Below are 18946 nucleotides of genomic sequence, written 5' to 3'. Positions count from 1 at the left end.
CGTGACTCTCTTTGACCCTAGCAATGCCTTTTACCTAGTTCTCTTTTGTCTTATTTTAACAAGGTTATTCTACCTATCTTCAGTTGGTATTGCTACTATCTTTTTTCCCATTTTCTGTCTTTTAGCATTTTCATTTCCTTTTCTTTTAGGATGTCTCTTATAAATAATGTATAGCAGGATTTGTGTCAGAGGAGGGACATTCCTGTTTTATCCCCTTTTCTTATTTGGGACCTATATATTCTTCTTGTGTTCTTTTAATCAACTTAACAAAATTTAAGGTTAATCAATATCTTAAAATCATCATTTCTAGAAAAGGTACAAAATCCTTACCATATTTTATTTTTTAAAAAGATACTCATTCATTCATTCATTCATGAGAGGCAGAGGAAGAATCAGGCTACCTGCAGAGCCTGTCGGACTTGAACCCAGGACCCCGGAATCATGACCCAAGCCAAAGGCAGACACTCAATCAACTGAGCCACCCAGACACCCTCCTTACCACATTTTAACGCTAACTGCCACCTTCCCCACTCCCCATGATTTACATATTGTTGTCCATAATTTTAACTTCATTTTAAAATAATTCACAAATTTGACATTATTTTCTATAGACAATGTTTAGCTTTAATTACATATTTATCTACTTCTTTATTTACTCTTCTTTCTTATAGCTCAGACCGTCTGAATGGAACATTTTTCTTTTTCCTAAAGAATGCTTTTTGGAAGTTCCATTGATGAATGTTAAATGGTGGTTAACTTATTTTCTGCTTTTCTGAACTTGCCTTTATTTTACTCTAGTTCTTGAAATGTCTGGATACCCAATTACAGGTTGAAAGTTATCCTGGTCATCGTTTTTTTCCTGCAAAAGCAGAATATTTTTGAAATGTCTTTCTAGTGAAAAACATAATCAGGATTCTAATATTTATTATGTGCAGGCTTAATGAAAATAATCTTACTAAGAAGTCTCTTAACATTGTACAAAATTTATATTAGGTTACTGGTAGAATTGCTATACATTTAAAAGTGGAAATATGATTAGATGAACTTACCATACATATGTGTGGTAATTGCCCTTGGGTTTGTGGATAGAGTCACTATTTATAGTGCCTGTTACTGTTTATGGCCTGGAATTTTGTTTGCTTATACTAAGCACTGGTTTTTCAAAAACTCATACTTTATTAGTCTTGGTGGTAAGAGGGTAGTCTGTTTGTATTTGTCTTTTAACATCTTTTTTTTTAAATTGTTGTGTTGATTTACATTAGCTTATGTGGATTTATACTGTTATTTCTGCCTGGTTCTTATTACTTTTATAATATGGCAAAAGGAGGGAAAGGAGTCATTGAATCTTTAACTATCATTCATACTATATACCCTATATATCTTTCTTCTTTTAGTTCTTAACTATAATTATACCTTCTATTGTATAAAGGAAAAAAATTGAATTTAATAGTTAAATGACTTTCTCAGGGTGTTATAGCATCTTTAAGTGTTAGAGCTAGGTGTCAAAACACAAATGCTCATGTATATTCTACAATTCTAGTGTCATTTAAGTTAAGATGTCTTATAGTAATCGGTCCTCTTTATACAGATCAGCAAGTGGGCTGAATAACCACCTGCGTAGCTTAATGTTAGATGTGCAAAAGAGCCCCCCTCCCAACTAACAATATCGTTGCACTATTTATTCTGTGTAGCTTTAAAGACCTATAATTAGATTTACTCGTAGGATTCGAGATGGTTGTCTTATGCTGCAATTATTAAATATGTTTATCATGGGTATCACTTCTACTCTTTTTTTTTTTTTAAAGATTTTATTTATTTATTTGACAGACAGATCACGAGTAGGCAGAGAGGCAGGCAGAGAGAGAGAGAGGAGGAAGCAGGCTCCCTGCTGAGCAGAGAGCCCGATGCGGGACTCCATCCCAGGACCCTGAGATCATGACCTGAGCCGAAGGCAGCGGCTTAACCCACTGAGCCACCCAGGCGCCCTCACTTCTACTCTTAATAAACCTTATCACTACCAGCCTTCCTGTACCCAGCTCCTGTCCTAGACTAACATGACAAGTCATAATAACTTCATATTTTTCCTCTTCCAGACTAATTAAAAAAAACTTAATATGTACTTTAAAGCCCCACATTCAGAGATATTATTTACATCTGGGTTGGGAATCACTATTATTTATAATGTATAAAATGGGACTATTTTGGGAAGGGGGAAGGACTGTATTCCCTGGCTTGTCCATAGGAAATAAATATATTCTGCATACTCGTAAAGGATTGTATAGAAAGAAATGGAAATTCCATTATTGTACATACTAGATACTTTAGAGGGATGTTTGAAATTACTATATTTGGCTGTAGAAAAAATTTCAAGCTCACAAGCTACTCAAACCTCAAAACATTCAGGTAGTAATTCTCTTCATTTTCTTTTACCTATTCATATTCTTTTTTCAGTTTTTCAGATGTCCTGACAGTATGTTAACAAATTTTGTGACTTTTTATTTTGTGTTTAAGTAATATATTTTTTCAGAAAAACGGTCCAGATTTGTGTAGAAGATGCCTATGTGTTTAGGTTTTTAAAAATTAGTTCAGATGTCAAATTATACAGATTATTAAATAAATAAAATTTTACTTAATTTAAGATAGCTAGGGTTGTGTAGGTAAAAATGTTCTAGGAGAGTATGGACGGCTGTTTTTAAGTAGGATATGATGCGTTAGCGCCATCTACTGTTGAGTAAGAATAATTACTTCTTGGTGTGTATTTGGCTTTTTCCCAGTGCCTGTGTATTTATTTCTGAGTCCTGCATATTTCTCGGGATGGTCTCACTTAGTTGATCACTTTGTAGGATCTGCCATGTTTTGGTATGCTCAGATGATATCCTGTGTATGTTCAGGGTTGGCCAATTTTTGGAGATTTTTGCCTGATAATTCTTGTCAAAGCAAGAGTAGCAAATTTCCTACAATATTGACAGTTTGAGATTTTAAAAATAAAGCTAGTTAATTATGCTAGCTTTCCAAGTGGTACTTTTGTTTTAAAATTTGATGATTGATTTACTATTGTTACAAAAAGCCTGGTGGATTAAAATAGGGATTTAAACTGAATGTTCCATTTGTAGTTGAAAGACTATGGAAAACTATTTCTCTCAATATATTGCTTGTTACTGAATTAATTGAAGGTCCAAATCTGCATGGTGCAGTATTAAGTGTGTTGGTAATTTAGAGGAAAGTCTTCATCTAAATAATATGATCACTTTCTTGGGAGTTCAGTTTGTTAATGGAAAGGATATTGCAAAAATAGGCTTATATAATGTACTACTTAAGCCTCAAATTTAGACTCCCTGCATTTAAATGTTGGCTTTATCACTTGTTCCATTTGTGATCTTGAGACCATAAACCATAAACCCTAATCTCTCTGAGCCTATTTTCTCATCTGTAGGCGGGAATCATAATAGTAATACCTACCTTTTAGGATTATGTGAAGCATAAACAGAATAGCACTAAAGCACTTAGCATAGCTTCTGGCACATAATAAACACTTAATAAATGTTAGCTGCTAATTATTGTCAGTATTACCACTTTTATTATTGCTTATATAATCAAAGTGAATATAATGTTTCAATAATTATATTTTAATCTTAGTAACTAATCCCTTTTTTGAAACCTAGAATTTAGGAATAAAATATGTAGCTTAAGAATATAAACGTTCAGGGATGCCTGGGTGTCTCAGTGGGTTAAACCTCTGCCTTCGGCTCAGGTCATGGTCTCAGGGTTCTGGGATCGAGCCCCACATCATTCACCCTCTCTCTCTGCCTACCTCTCTGCCTAATTGTGATCTCTCTCCCTCTCTCTCTGTCAAATAAATAAATAAAATCTTTTTTAAAAAAAAGAATATAAATGTTCAAAATATTTACTGTTTCTGCCCATCATTTAGAGTAGAGGCAAAGTGAAAAGAACAGGCCTTTTAATAAACCTTAACCTTGGGTCCTGGATCCGTCAGTTACTAGCAGTGTAATGTGCAGCAACTTTTTTAACCCAAAGCTCCGTTTCTTTATCTCAAAAATGGGTTGTTTTGAGGATTAAATGATAGAATATATTTATAAAGCCATCGTTCTTAACATTTTAGTAGACTCACAGAACATAACTGGTAATTCTCTTTCAGTAACCACTTACTATAAGTTTACAGACATGTACATACTTCTGTAGTTTTGTTACCCATACTAAAGTAAAATATTAAGCACCTTTTGTATTTGAAAAACTGGTGGAGTTTGAGAAGGGTACAAAGAAATTGTGACTACCTCAAGTATAATTGAGATGGGATATGAATATTTGAAAGGTTTTAAAAATTAATTTGAATAATGCAATAATATTTGAAGGCAAATTTTAAAGTAAATTATATAGAAAATGTTTTTAGGAGCTCAGAGGAGGGATACTTTCTATACTGGGTCTAGCTTACCAGTCCCTTACCAACTCTATTGTTGTTGCTGTTGTTGTCATTATTATTACTATGGTGGTTGTAGGACATTCAAGTCATTCTAGGAGGACATGCAGAAGATAAAATCCACTCATGGATTATTAGAAATATTTATCGATTACACATTATCTACCAGCCTAATGGAATGAGCCTGTGAGTGTATTCAGCCTGCAAAGTGAGAATGAGAGGGAAATAATGCTGAATGTTATTCATGATCATGGGAGATGCTGGCAAATTGGTGAATGAACCCAGGAAAGTCTACATCGGTTAGGTTAACTAAAACTAGTGTTCTGTTCACATACTAATATGAAATTCTGCGTAAAATTATAAAAACCAAATTCTCTCCTGTGTCCTCTGGGACTTTGCTTCCTCGGGATTATGTCCTCTTGTGTTATGTTTAGGTTTTGACTCCTGCATAAGCCGCCAACCCCACCCAGGTCCTCTGCCTTCCTCACGCCTCGTTCACCTGTGCTGCTGGGGTGTGGCCTCACCATGCTGCCACTCATGCTTCTGAAATTGTTCTTTTGCAAATATTACCAATGACTTGCTAACTGTCTCAAGTCTTAAATGCTTTTCAGAACTGATCTCCTTTGACATCTCTCTTGGGCATTGTACCTGTTACTTCCTGCATTCTCTTCCCTTGGCTTCAGTGAAAGGTGCACCATTCGCTCCCCGTTCTCCTACCTGACCCTCTCCTTTTTGGTCTCTGTTACAGTTTGTTGGTTTCTTCCCAGTTCTCTTAAATGTTGGTGTTTCTCTAGAGTCTATCATTTGCCCTTTCTTCCTTTTACTCTGGAGGTTTTCTTCGCCTTCCAGGGACCTCCCCCATATACTCATGGTTGGGTGCTTCCAGTTGACTTTTCTTGATGGCTTCAGAGTCCCGTGTTCAGCCACTGGTAGTGCAAGAGAATGAGGACATGGGCTTTAACCCCTCATCCTCTCCATCACTTGTTAACACACTAAAACTTCCTTAAGTAGACATATACTCTATGTAAAACAAAGAACAACAGCAAATACAAAAACTCTTGTAAAAGTAGTGTGTTTGATATGGAAACTGAACCTCAAGAAGTATCTTCTGATCCATTCTATCCCAGACTACTCCTTCATAGAAATTCTGGAGCTGCCATTGATTGTCCCCAATTTCCCTGTGAACATATTTACTTGGACATACCATCCAAACTGGGCTCCTCATGGATCACTGCTTTCAAAGGGTATTCTGCCACAATTAACAGTGCCAAGATGTACTCTGTATCATACACCCAGACCCCTAAATCATCCTAAACTCTGCTTCTCCCTTTACTTAAATAGCCAACCAGTCCCAGGATCACTATTGCCTTAATTTCTTTCATCTATGATGGACTTTGCTTCATTATATTTTAATTATTTGATTAATGACTGTTTCTTTCACTAGCATTTTTATGTTCTCACTATCTACCATGATTTTTATATGGTAGTAAATGCTCAATGAATACTTTCATACATAGAAATAAATTTATCAGCAATCCCTACTTGCCCAGGAATTAATACTATCACCTTTTACTGTCTTTAAAATGTCAAAGCACTCTAAAATAATAGATCTTTTCATCTGGATTAAAAAAGGTTATATTAATTAATGTTAATGTTATATCAGAGGGATATATGTTAAATTCTTTTTATAAACTTCTCAATTTAAAAGAAAGTTTTTTATGTGCCATTAATACATTTTGGAACTTGTATACTTCTAAGCCCCTCATTTTTTAAAATGAAGTCCAAGGGCACTGGGTGGCTTAGCCGGCTAAGCATCTGGCTATTGATCTCAGTTCAGGTCTTGATCTCAAGGTCATGAATTCAAGCCCTGCATTAGGCTCCTCGGCATGGAGCCTGCTTGAAAATAAAAATTTTATTTCTGTAAATTTCCTCTCTCTTGGTCCTATTATTAATCCAATTTTTCTTGTTTAATATTTCTTAGTATTACTTTGTTCATTGCATATTCTCAAATGGTGGTTTGCTGGTTCCATTTTTGTTAAATGTATGACTGTGCCTTCCATTTATTGTCATTTTTAAAATAGATTGTTCCCATTACACAGCAGTCCTTTCAGGACCGGCCGAGAGGTATGGACTTCTCCCATTTCACTCCTAAATAAGTAGCAAAAGAGAGGATAGTGTGTTCCAAATTCTAGCTGGTAACAACTTAATTACGTAGGTTTTCCAGTGATTTTAGTATCTGACCTAAGAGAAATGCTCAGATAATCAAAACCTAAATTTTCAGGTACCTGATCTTACTGTAACCCTCTAACCTTATTTTAACCTTCTGATGATTGAGGTTTGATGATGACTCAGGTTCAGCATCGGGGTGATGAGTTGTCTCAGATGCTGACTACTGCTTCATTTTCCTGTCTTTAGTAGGCTGAAAACTATCTCTTCTTGAGCCTGGGTTTGTCTGGTAACACGTTGCTCTTTTCCCTTGATTGCTTTTAGTTTCTCAAGTCCCCAGAAGCCAGGTGATCATGTTTCAAGAATTGTATGATAGGGGTACTGGGATTGCTCAGTCAGTTTAGCATCAGCTCAGGTCCCGTGTCAGGCTCTCTGCTCAGCAGGGTGTTTGCTTCTCCCTCTGCACTCCCTCACCCCTGCTCATGCTCTCTCTCTCCTACTCTCTCTTGCAAATGTGTAAATAAAATGAAAGAAAAAAAGAATTTATGATAAACTAGAGTCAGTAATTATCAAGCAAGCTTTAAGGGACAGAGTGTATTTCTTTGGTATAGAGGCTTTATGAGAATTTTTTTTTTCAGCTTTTCAGTTAGTATTTGAGTTTCTGGACTACGTCCTGAAGGTTAGGGTTGCTGATTCTAGATAACTGGATGTATTTCCCATTCACTTATGTTCATCTACTGCTATATCCTTTTCATCACTTACAGAGCCATGTGGGGCAGAGCAAGAGGGATTAATTTTTTTAAGCTTTTACTTTAATACATTAGTTAACAGTGCTATATTAGTTTCAAATGTACAATACAGTAATTTAGCTCTTCCATACATACACTCCTTAATCCCCATCATCTATTTTACCCATCTGCCCACCTACCTCCCCTCTGGTAACCATCAATTTGTTCTCTATAGTTAAGAGTATGTTTCTTGGTTTATCTCTCTCTCCTTCTTGTTCTGCCCCTTTGCTTGTTTCTTTTGTTTCTTAAATTCACATATGAGTGAAACCATATGGTATTTGTCTCTGACTTATTTTGCATAGCACAATAATCTCTAGCTCCACCCAAGTCATTGCAAATGGCATGATTTCATTCTTTTTCATGGCTGAGTAATATTCCATTATATATAGGTGTGTGTGTGTGTGTATGTATGTATGTGTGTGTATTACATCTTCCTTATCCATTCATCAGTTGATGGACACTTGAACTGTTCCATACTTTGGTTATTATAAATAATGCTGCTATAAACATAGGGATGCATGTATCCCTTTGAATTAGTATTTTTGTATTCTTTGAGCAAATATCTAGTAATGCAGTTGCTGCATTGTAGGGTAGTTTTATTTTTAACTTTTTGAGGAACTTCCATACTGTTTTCCAGAGTGGCTGTACCAGTTTGCACTCCCATCAACAGTGTCAGAGGGTTCCTCTTTCTCCACATCCTCACCAATACCTGTTGTTTCTTGTGTTTTTTATTTTAGTGATTCTGACAAGTGTGAGGTTATACCTCATGGTAGTTTTGATTTGTGTTTCCCTGATGATCAGTGATGTTGAGCATCTTTTCATGTGGCTGTTGGTCATCAGTATGTCTTCTTTGGAAAAATTTCTATTTGTGTATTTTGCTCATTTTTTAATTGGATTATTCATTTTTCAGGTGTTGAGTTTTTTAAGCTCTTTACATATTTTGGATACTAACCCTTTATTGGATGTCAGTTGCAAATATCTTCTCCCATTCTGTAGGCTGTCTGTTAGTTTTATTGATTGTTTCCTTCACTGTGCAGAAGCTTTTAAGTTTGATGTGTCCAGTAGTTTTTTTGCTTTTGTTTCCCTTGCGTCAGGAGACATCTAGAAAGAAGCTGCTACTGCCGATGTGAAAGAGGTAATTGCCTGTGTTCTCTAGGATTTTTATGATTTCAGGCCTCACATTTAGGTGTTTAATCCGTTTTGAATTTATTTTTCCATATGGTGTTAAGAAAGTGGTCCAGTTTCATTCTTCCGCATGTTGCTGTCCAGTTTTCCCAGTGCCCATTGTTGGAGAGACTTTTTTCAGTGGATGTTCTTTCCTGCTTTGTTGAAGATTAATTGACCATATAGTTGTGGGTTTATTTCTGTGCTTTCTATTCTGTTCCATTCATCTATGTGTCTGTTTTGGTGCCAGTACCATACTGTCTTGATTGCTATAGCTTTGGAGCTTTAATCTTTGGTGATGGAGGTCCTGTCCCCCAATTTTTCTATACCCATAGCACATATTCATGAATCTTATTGCTGTTAGTTCACTGCTAGAGCCCCTGTCTGTTTATCAAGATTATTAGTGTCTGTGCATGCATACTGGGCTCTCTTGCTGGAAAGTGTGCACAGCAGGAAGGACTAGGTACTGTGGTGGAGTGTGGGAAACAAGCTAAACATGAGTTTTCTATAAGGGGTTTGGTGCTACTTATATTTTAGAATGTGTTATACGATTTCTATCAGTACCTTATATTAATTATATAAAGAATTGCTGTCACTAAATGTGAAATTACCTGGGGCACCTGGGTGGCTCAGTGGGTTAAGCCTCTGCCTTCCGCTCAGGTCATGATCTCAGGGTCCTGGGATTGAGTCCCACAGGGAGCCTGCTTCTCCCTCTGCCTGCCTCTCTGTCTACTTGTGATCTCTGTCTGTCAAATAAATAAATAAAATCTTTAAAATTTTTTTAAAAATGTGAAAGAATTCTTATAGCCCATTATTTTACTTTTTCAGAATTTGAGCTGTCATATTGGTTTCTTGTAGAGCCAATAGAGCCTCAGGCAGCCAGATTCCAACCCTGACTCAGAAAGTCACTCACTTAGGCCTAGAACCTGGGCATGTTACTTAGTGTCTCTGTGTCTGGGTCTTCCTGGTGATAGTTGATAAAATAAAATTATTGTGGGGATTATATGAGATACTATATATGTAAAGTACTTAGAATAATGTGTGGAGTTCAATAGTGGTAATATTCTGTATATATTTTTTTCCTGCAGAAAACACTTGAAAGTAAATATTCATATATCTTCAAACTTAGGCCTTCTGGACTCTTCTGGCACCTCCAAAAGAATGTTGTGTTTTAACTATTTAAGCCTTAAGCAATTCAAAGTAGTTCAAATTTTATGGGTGCCTGGGTGGCTCAGTTGGTTAAGCAACTGCCTTTGGCTCAGGTCAGGATCCTGGAGTCCCAGGATCGAGTTCCCCTGCCGCATTGGGCTCCCTGCTCAGCAGAGTCTGCTTCTCCCTCTGACCTCCTCCCCTCTCATGCTCTCTCTCTGTCTCTCTGTCAAATCAAAGTAGTTCAAATTTTAAGTTTTGTCCCAGCTTTCGCAAGGAATCTGATAAAATTATTTTACCTTTTACATAGGAATTTATTTTGAAGTAAGAATAAAATACTTGCTGTATTCTCCATGGTTTACTCTTTTTTCTCTTCTAAACACATCTGACTTCCAGGCAGTTGTTAGGCCCTAGAGATACAACAGTGAAAAAGGCACACATGTTCCCCCAGTGTAATAAGGGAGGCAGGCTGTCCTACCTTTAATCACATGGGTAATTCAATTCTACTAAGCCAGGATCTTTAGATCTATGAGAGCATTTGACAGGGAGGACTCACTGGGTCTAAGTTTTGATATGTACTATTGTATTGTTATTGTTCATTTTTAATAGCAGAAAAGATGTCTGTTTCTGTGATGTTTACTCTTGTATTATATTTTTCTATCACACATCTTTTTTAATTTCTAAAGTTTAATCTCATTTTAAAAGGTCCGACTTGTACATTTACTTACATACATTTTCTGTTTCATAATTTTTATCATTTTGCTTTTACTGATGTCAGTTCCTTTTACTTTGGTTGTTTTATCAGCCTTTTCCTACCTTCCGCAGTAGCACTGGAGACTGTTTAGTAGGAGGAAAACAAACGGAGAACTGTGTATTTCTCACTTCTGCTCCAGTAAAATGGTGTTTTTGTAGGATCGGAGTAGAATATCCTTGACACAAATTGCAGGAAATACTATGAGTCTGAGGCCTCTTGGGAATCGGAGATCTGTCCCGCCGCTGGTTTCTCCATTTCTCTCAGAGACCTGGCTCTGCTTGCTTCCGTTTTGCTTTGCTTTTCTGCTTGATGTTTTCCAGCCTCCCTCACTTAACCTTCCTCTCTCTCTCCTTTCCTGTCTTCAGCCCTTCCTTTATCCTTTCCCTTCCTCAAGTCTTTTTCCTTCCATTCCCGAATCCCCATTTTTTTTTTTTTTTCGTTTTTCCTCCCACAATCAAACATGTTTCAAAAGTTGAAAAATCCCCTGCTAGATGTTTCTGACTTTTGGATCAAGGTGAAATGATCAACAGAGGCCATATGCCATTGATTTGTTACATGCTGAGAAAACCTGAAGGAAAAGAACTCCTACAGCCTTATAAATCCTAGTCACCTAAGTTTTATCACTACTCTCTTGATAGTATCTTTGTTCTCTCAGAAGCAGTGAATCGACCATCAGTAAATTGGGTCACTGCCCCTTTAAGTGGAAACTGCCTTGAGGGGGCCCGGAGCAGGGGTGGGGGGGGACTCCTTCCTGCCACGCTGGGTCCGCAGGAGTGTCAGTTGGCCCGAGAGCTGAGGGAGGCGCCGGAGAGCGACGGTAGCTTGCACGACGACTGCTTGCGCATCTAGAAACCTTTGCTGTAGCCTAGTGACGGACCTGCTGTGAGGACTTCCCTGGATGTAGCTCATGGCCCCGCCGGCGTCCTAGACCGTGTTCATTCCCTCGAAAGGCAGTTGGCTCCTCAGTCCTTGTCCTGGAGGCTGAAATCAGGTTCAGTTCCGTCACATTTGCTTTTCCTTCGTAGTCGGGGATATTAGAAAAGCTGTTTTTGAAACCACTTGGAAGATCACTTGAAGTTTGTGAAAGGAGGAATTTTTCCCCCTTTGGGTGTTGACCCAGAGGAGTCGTGTGGAGTCCTGTTTCAGGGAATGATTTTTAAGAATTCAGTTGTGTAGCAACTCCGTAATTCGGTTCATCCGTTGTGAGTTGACTTAACATTGTAGATCTTCCGGAATTTCATAGGGAGCTTTTCGGCCCCAAGATATTACCTTCGTTTATTCATGCTTGAGAATGATGTTAGCTGTACTTAGAAGCCTTTACATTTATTTGTGAAGCAGCAGTTGCGTGGTTCTTATGAAATGTTCAAAATTTTTGTGAATGCTTTTTAGAGCAAATTCTAGGTTGCTTAGTATATATATGTATATATGTTTGTGGTGTTCTTATCTACTGTTTCTATAACTTACACTGATTTGAATTTGGAAAAATTACCCATCCACTCCTATATTTCTACGTCAATGTAAAATACTTAAGAGAAGTTGGTGCTAGTTTTTCAAATTAAAAATTAACTTAGAATTACATTTTTAAAACCATTTAAATTTCAAGATGAGCTGTTAGCTGGCTTAAAATTCGAGAAAATAGGTGTAGGAATTTTGCAGTTAGCTTACTATGAAAAGATGCAGATTAAAGTTTGTTTTAAAGGGAGGTGACTCAAAAGGATAATGGACAAATACACTTTTCAGTCTTCTAATTAAATCTGTAGGTTCACAAATTTTAACAGTTTGAAGAAAAGATATTCATTAGAGTTGAAATGGCAAATGGGAAATCTTCTGCTTATCATAAATGAAAATTCTTGAATCTTAAAGGAGAAATAAGCTTTTTTGCCTAAATTATTCCTTGTATAGGATGGCAAATTTTTCTAATTGTATTTATGGAAAATTAATTCATTTATTAATTCTAATTTATTTTGATTAAGGGTTCTGGAAATGTTTGCAAACTTTCTAATAAGGTCGTCACATGATTTCAGAACAATAAGTGGACTAAGAAATCATTTACTATCTGATTATTAATGGTCAAATAATATTTATTTTTATAACAATATAAATGCAGATGGAAAGATTGTTTTTTAAGAAAATGTTGAAATAATTTAAATTTTAGTTGTTGACAGATAATGAGGAATTATTATTTAAAATGTAATTTTTTTAGAGCTGGCTTATGATGATTTTAAAAAGACACACTTTAGTTAAACCAAATAGAACTTATGATTCACAAATAATATCCCAGTGAAATGAATGGTTAATTGAAATTATTTTGGATATGTAGGATACATTTCACCTTAGTTATAGCATTAAGCAATCTTATTTGCTTACCTATTTTGGGATATGACTTGCCTCCCTGATGATTGGCTTTCAAAGTAACTAAATACTCTATAAGTGCCTTTACATGTATTGTCTCATTTGGATCCTTGGAATAACTTGTGAGGGAAGGTAAGGCAAATATTTTGCAAGTGAAGAAATTGAGCTCAAGAGATAGCTACTTAAGGAAGCATATAGCTAGTGAGAATAGGTCCCAGTCTTCTAGCTCCTATGTTTTTAAGTATATATTTAGCACATTTAAAGTATGCTCAGTAAATATTTGTCAAATGAGTTAGCAGAAGTAATTTTCACCATAAAACAATATATATTCATTGAAGATTTAGCTAGAAATCTCTTTAATAAAACTAATATCATATTTTATTGGCAATTTTTATTTATTTAACATATAGTGTGTTATTTCAGGGGTACAGGTTTGTGATTCAACAGTCTTACACAATTTACAGCACTCACCATAACACTTACCCCCCCCAGTGTCTATCACCCAGCCACCTCATCTCTCCACTCCCCTCCCCTCCAGCAACACTCAGTTTGTTTCCTGAGACCAAGAGTCTCTTATGGTTTGTCTCTGTCTCTGGTTTCATCTTGTTTCATTTTTCCCTCCCTACCCCTATGATCCTCTGTCTTGTTTCTCAAATTTTTCATATCAGTGAATGTGATAATTATCTTTCTCTGACTGACTTATTTTGCTTACCATAGTAGCCTCTAGTTCCATCCATGTCATTGCAGATAGCAAGATTTTTTGATGGCTGCATAATATTCCATTTTGTGTGTGTGTGTGTGTATGTATGTGTATGTGTGTGTGTATAGATATAAACACACCATATCTTCTTTATCCATTCTGCTGTTGATGGACATCTAGGCTCTTTCCATAGTTTGGCTATTATGGATTTTGCTGCTGTAAACATTGGGGTTCACGTGCCCCTTTAGATCACTACATTTGTATCTTTAGGATAAATACCCAGTAGTGCAATTGCTGGGTCATAGGGTAGCTCTATTTTCATCTTTTTGAGGAATCCTCTTACTTTTTTCCAGAGTGGCTGTACCAACTTGCATTCCTCCCAGCAGTGGAGGAGGGTTCCCCTTTCTCTGCATCCTCCCCAAACACCTATTGTTTCCTGACTGGCTAATTTTAGCCATTCTGACTGGTATGAGGTAGTATCTCACTGTGGTTTTGACTTGTATTTCCCTGAATGCTGGATGAGGTGGAGCACATTTTCATGTGTCTGTTGGCCATTTGGATGTCTTCTTTGCAGAAAAGTCTGTTCATGTCTTCTGCCCATTTCTTGACTGGATTATTTGTTCTTTGGGTGTTGAGTTTGAGAAGTTCTTTATAGATTTTGGATGCTAGCCCTTTATGTGATATGTTGTTTGCAAATATCTCCTCCCATTCTGTCAGTTGTCTTTTGGTTTTGTTGACTGTTTGTTTTCTTTGCTGTGAAAAAGCTTTTATCTTGATGAAGTCCCAATAGTTCATTTTTGCCTTTGCTTCTGTTACCTTTGGTGCTGTTTCTAAGAGGTTGCTGTAACTGAGGTTGAAGAGGTTGCTGCCTGTGTTCTTCTCAAGGATTTTGATGGATTCCTGTCTCATATTGAGGTCTTTCGTCCATTTTGAGTCTATTTTTGTGTACAGTGTAAAGAAATGGTCTGGTTTCATTCTTCCTCATGTGGCTGTCCAATTTTCCCAACACCATTTGTTGAAGAGACTGTCTTTTTTCCATTGGACATTCTTTCCTGCTTTGTTGAAGATTAGTTGACCATAGAGTTGAGGGTCCATTTCTAGGCTCTCTCTTCTGTTCCATTGATCTATGTGTCTGTTTTTGTGCCAGTACCATTTTGATGAATTTATTTGTTTTGATGATTGCAACTTTGTAATAGAGCTTGAAGTCTGGAATTGTGAAGCTGCCAGCTTTGGTTTTCTTTTTCAACATTCCTCTGGATGTTTTCCTTCCATTTCCATTTTTTGGAACAGTTGCAGGAGAATAGGTATTAATTCTTCTTTAAATGTTTGGTAGAATTCCCCTGGGAAGCCATTTGGCCCTGGCTCTTGTTTGTTGGGAGATTTTTGATGACTGCTTCAATCTCCTTACTGGTTATGGGTCTTTTCAGGTTTTCTATTTTTTCCTTGTTTAGTTTTGTAGTTTATACTTTTCTAGGAATGCATCCATTTCTTCCAGATTGTCTAATTTGCTGACATATAGTTGCTCATAATATGTTCTTATAATTGTTTGTGTTTCTTTCATATTGGTTATGATCTCTCCTCTTTCATTCATGATTTTATTAATTTGCATCCTTTCTCTTTTCTTTTTGATAAGTCTGGACAGGGGTTTACAGTCTTCAAAGAACCAGCTCCTAGTTTCGTTGATCTCTTCTACTGTTCTTTTGGCTTCTATTTCATTGACTTCTACTACGATCTTTATTATTTCTCTTTTCCTGCTGGGTTGGGTTTTATTTGCTGTTCATTCTCCATCCTTTACATGTGCGGTTAGGTTGTGTATTTGGGTCCTTTCTTGTTTCTTGAGAAAGGCTTGTATTGCTATATACTTTCCTCTTAGGACCACCTTTGCTGCATCCCAAAGATTTTGAACAGTTGTGTTTTCATTTTCATTTATTTCCATGAATTTTTTTCAATTCTTCTTTAATTTACTGGTTGATCCATTCGTTCTCTAGTAGGATACTCTTTAGCCTCCATGTTTTTTAGTTCTTTCCAACTTTCCTCTTGTGGTTGAGTTTTAGTTTCAAAGCATTGTGGTCTGAAAATATGCAGGGGATGACCCCAGTCTTTTGATACCGGTTGAGACCTGCTTTGTGACCCAGGATATGATCTATTCTGGAGAATGTTCCTTGTGCACTAGAGAAGAATGTGTATTCTGTTCCTTTGGGATGGAATGTTCTGAATATATCTGTGATGTCCATCTGGTCCAGTGTGTCATTTAAAGCCTTTATTTCCTTATTGATCTTTTGCTTAGATGATCTGTCCTTTTCAATGAGGGTGTTAAAGTTGCCTACTATTATTGTATTATTGTCAATATGTTTCTTTGATTTTGTTATTAATTGGTTTATATAATTGGCTGCTCCCATGTTAGGGGCATAGATATTTAAAATTGTTAGATCTTCTTGTAGGACAGACCCTTTGAAGATGGTATAGTGTCTTTCCTTATCACTTACTATAGTCTTTGGTTTAAAATCTAATTTGTCTGATAATAAGGATTGCCACCCCAGCTTTCTTTTGATGTCCATTAGCATGGTAAATGGTTTTTCACTCCCTCACTTTAAATCTGGAGGTGTCTTCAGGTCTAATATGAGTCTTTTGCAGAAAGCATATCGATGGGTCTTGTTAATGGGTATTGTTTTTTATTTATCCAATCTGATACCCTGTGTCTTGATTGGGGCATTTAGCCCATTTACATTCAGGGTAACTATTGAAAGATATGAATTTAGTGCTACTGTATATTGTCTCTGTTCCTTTCTGGTCTGTGTTACATTTAGGCTCTCTCTTTGCTTAGAGGATCCATTAGTTGTTTCCTTTAGGGCTGGTTTGATGTTTGCAAATTTGTTTAGTTTTTGTTTGTCCTGGAAGCTTTTTAATTTTCCTTCTATTTTCAATGACAGCCTAGCTGGATATAGTATTCTTGGCATATTTTTCTCATTTAGTGCTCTGAATATATGATACCAGGCCTTTCCAACTTGCCAGATCTCTGTGGATAGGTCTGCTGCCAGTCTAATATTTTTACTGTTGTAGGTAGCTCTTGTGCTGAGCTGCTTTCAGGATTTTCTCTTTATTTCTGAGATGAACCTAATAGTAATAGTAAACCTAAGTTTTACTATTAGAAGACAGGGTGTTGACCTATTTTCATTGATTTTTGAGGGGGTTTCTCTGAGCCTTCTGGAGTTACCTGTTTCCCTCCCCAAATTAGGGAAGTTCTCTGCTATAATTTGCTCCAATATACCTTCTGTCCCCTCTCTCCTCCTTCTTCTGGGATCCCAATTATTCTAATAGTTTCGTCTTTTGATATCACTTATCTCTAGAATTCTCCCCTCATGATCCATTAGTTGTTTAGCTTTCTTTTTTTCAGCTGCTTTTTTCTCCATCATTTGGTCTTCTATATCACTAATTTATTTGGTCTTCTATATCACTAATTCTCTCTTTTGCTTCATTTATCCTGGCAGTAAGAGCCTCCATTTTTGAGTGCACTTCATTAATAGCTTTTTTGATTTCAGCTTGGTTAGATTTTAGTTCTTTTATTTTTCCAGATAGGGATTCTCTAGTATCTTCTATGTTTTTTTTTAAGCCCAGCTAGTATCTTTATAATCGTCATTCTAAACTCTAGGTCTGACATCTTACTAATGTCCATATTATTAGGTCATTAGCATTATTACTACCTCCTGTTCTTTTTTAGAGGTAAGTGTTTCGTTTTTTCATTTTGTCCAGAGAAGAATAGATGAATGAGAGAACAAAATGCTAAAAGGGTAACAACAGCCCCAGAAAAATATACGCTAAACAAATCAGAAGAGACCCAAAACTGGGGGGGAAAGAAGCAAAAAATTTTAAAAAGGTATGATCAGGCTAGTGAATAGAACAGAGCTACACACTTAATTTTGGTTGTATTTTGGTCTGTTAGAAGAAACTGCCTCCTAAAATTTTAAAGAAAGAAAAAAATATATATATATATACACACACATACATACATACAGCAGTAAGGGTAAATATCATGAAGGATGGAATATGACTGTAAAGATGAAAACTAAAAAAGATTCTTAAAAAGGAATTGATAAGAAGTTGGTTGAAAAAGAAAGGAAAAAAATTATTTATTTATTTTTTTCGTTTGGAAGAAAAAAATTTAAAAAAGGAAAGAATGTGATCAGGTGGGAGACTAGAACAAAGCCATACACTAGATTTAGCGTATATTTTAATCTGTTACAAAAAAACTGTATCTCAAAATTTTGAAGAAAGAAAAACTTAAATATATATAAAAAATAAGGTAAAATAAAATGAAGGGATAGAATATGACTGGAAAAATGAAAATTAAAAAATATTTTTAAAAAGGTATTGACAAGATGTTGGCTAAAATAGGCTAAGATGTTAGTTAAAAGAAAGAAAATTGAAAAAATTAACTTTGAAAGACTAAGGAATCATGGGAAAAAGCCATGAAATCTATGTGCAGTATTTCCCTACTGCTGGAGTTTTGCAGTTCTCATTGATCAGTAAACTTTGTCTTGGCTGTATGTTCTTGCAGATCTTCTAGGGGCAGGGTTTATTGCAGTGATTCTCAAATGTCTTTGCCCTGGGTGGAGTTGTACCACCCTTGCCAGGGGCCAAGCTAAGTAATCCACTTGGGTTTGCTCTCAGGAGCTTTTGTTCCATGAAAGCTTTCTCTACAGCTTTGGAGGATGAGAATGAAAATGGCAGCCTCTCAATCTCTGGCCCTGGAGGAACCGAGAGCTCAGGGGTCCCCCACTTCAGTGAGCCCTCAGAGAGTAGCAGTTAATCACTCCTGTCTCCCTGGTCTCCAGTCTCACTCCTAGTTAACCCAGCATGTGACCAAGTGTTTCTATCTCTGGCCCCATTTGGAGTCTCCAAACCCAGTAGATTCCCGCAGTGTGTTCCTGCCCACTCCTCCCAGTGGAGAAGGGGGGTTTACTCCTGGATCTGCCACTTCTGGGGTCCCTGCTCAAAGAGCAATGGTCTGACTGTGTTGCATATCACGGTTTATGGCAACCCTGAGCTGAGAGCCCACTCCTTGGTTCACTCTTTGCAGCTGGCTTTCCCACTCTGATAACCTGGGAGCTCTGCCGCACCCAGGTACCCCTGGTCTGTGACCCCAAGGGTCCTGAGACCACACTGTCCCAGTGAGCATTCAACCCCCTGCTTAGCCACTGGAGTAACGTTCTTCCATGGGGTAAACTTCTAAAAGTTCTGATTTTGGGCTCCGCTGCTCTATCATTTGCAGGTAGCCAGCTCATGGAGGCTTCATCCCCCTTTCCCCACCTGCCCCACAGGCTGTCTCCCTGTATATTGCCTTGGATTCACTTCTCTGTATGTCCTACCTTCCAGAAAGTGGTTGATTTTCTCTTCATAGAATTGCTGCTATTCTTTTCTTCTATCTCTTGTTGAGTTTA

General features: G+C 36.9%; 1 protein-coding gene across 2 annotated transcripts in view; it reads left to right on the top strand.

Annotated features, from left to right (window-relative positions):
* Positions 1-18946, top strand: part of TSC22D1 (TSC22 domain family member 1) — a 137546-nt gene that overhangs the window by 78847 nt on the left and 39753 nt on the right. Inside the window, exon 1 of one of the 2 annotated variants that reach the window (XM_045076650.1) lies at positions 11260-11447. The exons of the other annotated variant lie outside the window; for it this stretch is intronic. The gene's annotated coding sequence lies outside the window, so the exon portion shown is untranslated. Of the gene's footprint in view, positions 1-11259; positions 11448-18946 lie in introns of those variants that run through there. 2 annotated transcript variants of the gene reach the window in all.

Source organism: Mustela putorius, unplaced genomic scaffold, assembly GCF_011764305.1.
Source record: "Mustela putorius furo isolate JIRA1106 unplaced genomic scaffold, ASM1176430v1.1 tig00000179_pilon_pilon_pilon, whole genome shotgun sequence".
Taxonomy (NCBI): domain Eukaryota; kingdom Metazoa; phylum Chordata; class Mammalia; order Carnivora; family Mustelidae; genus Mustela; species Mustela putorius.
This window is presented reverse-complemented; position numbering and strand designations above follow the sequence as displayed.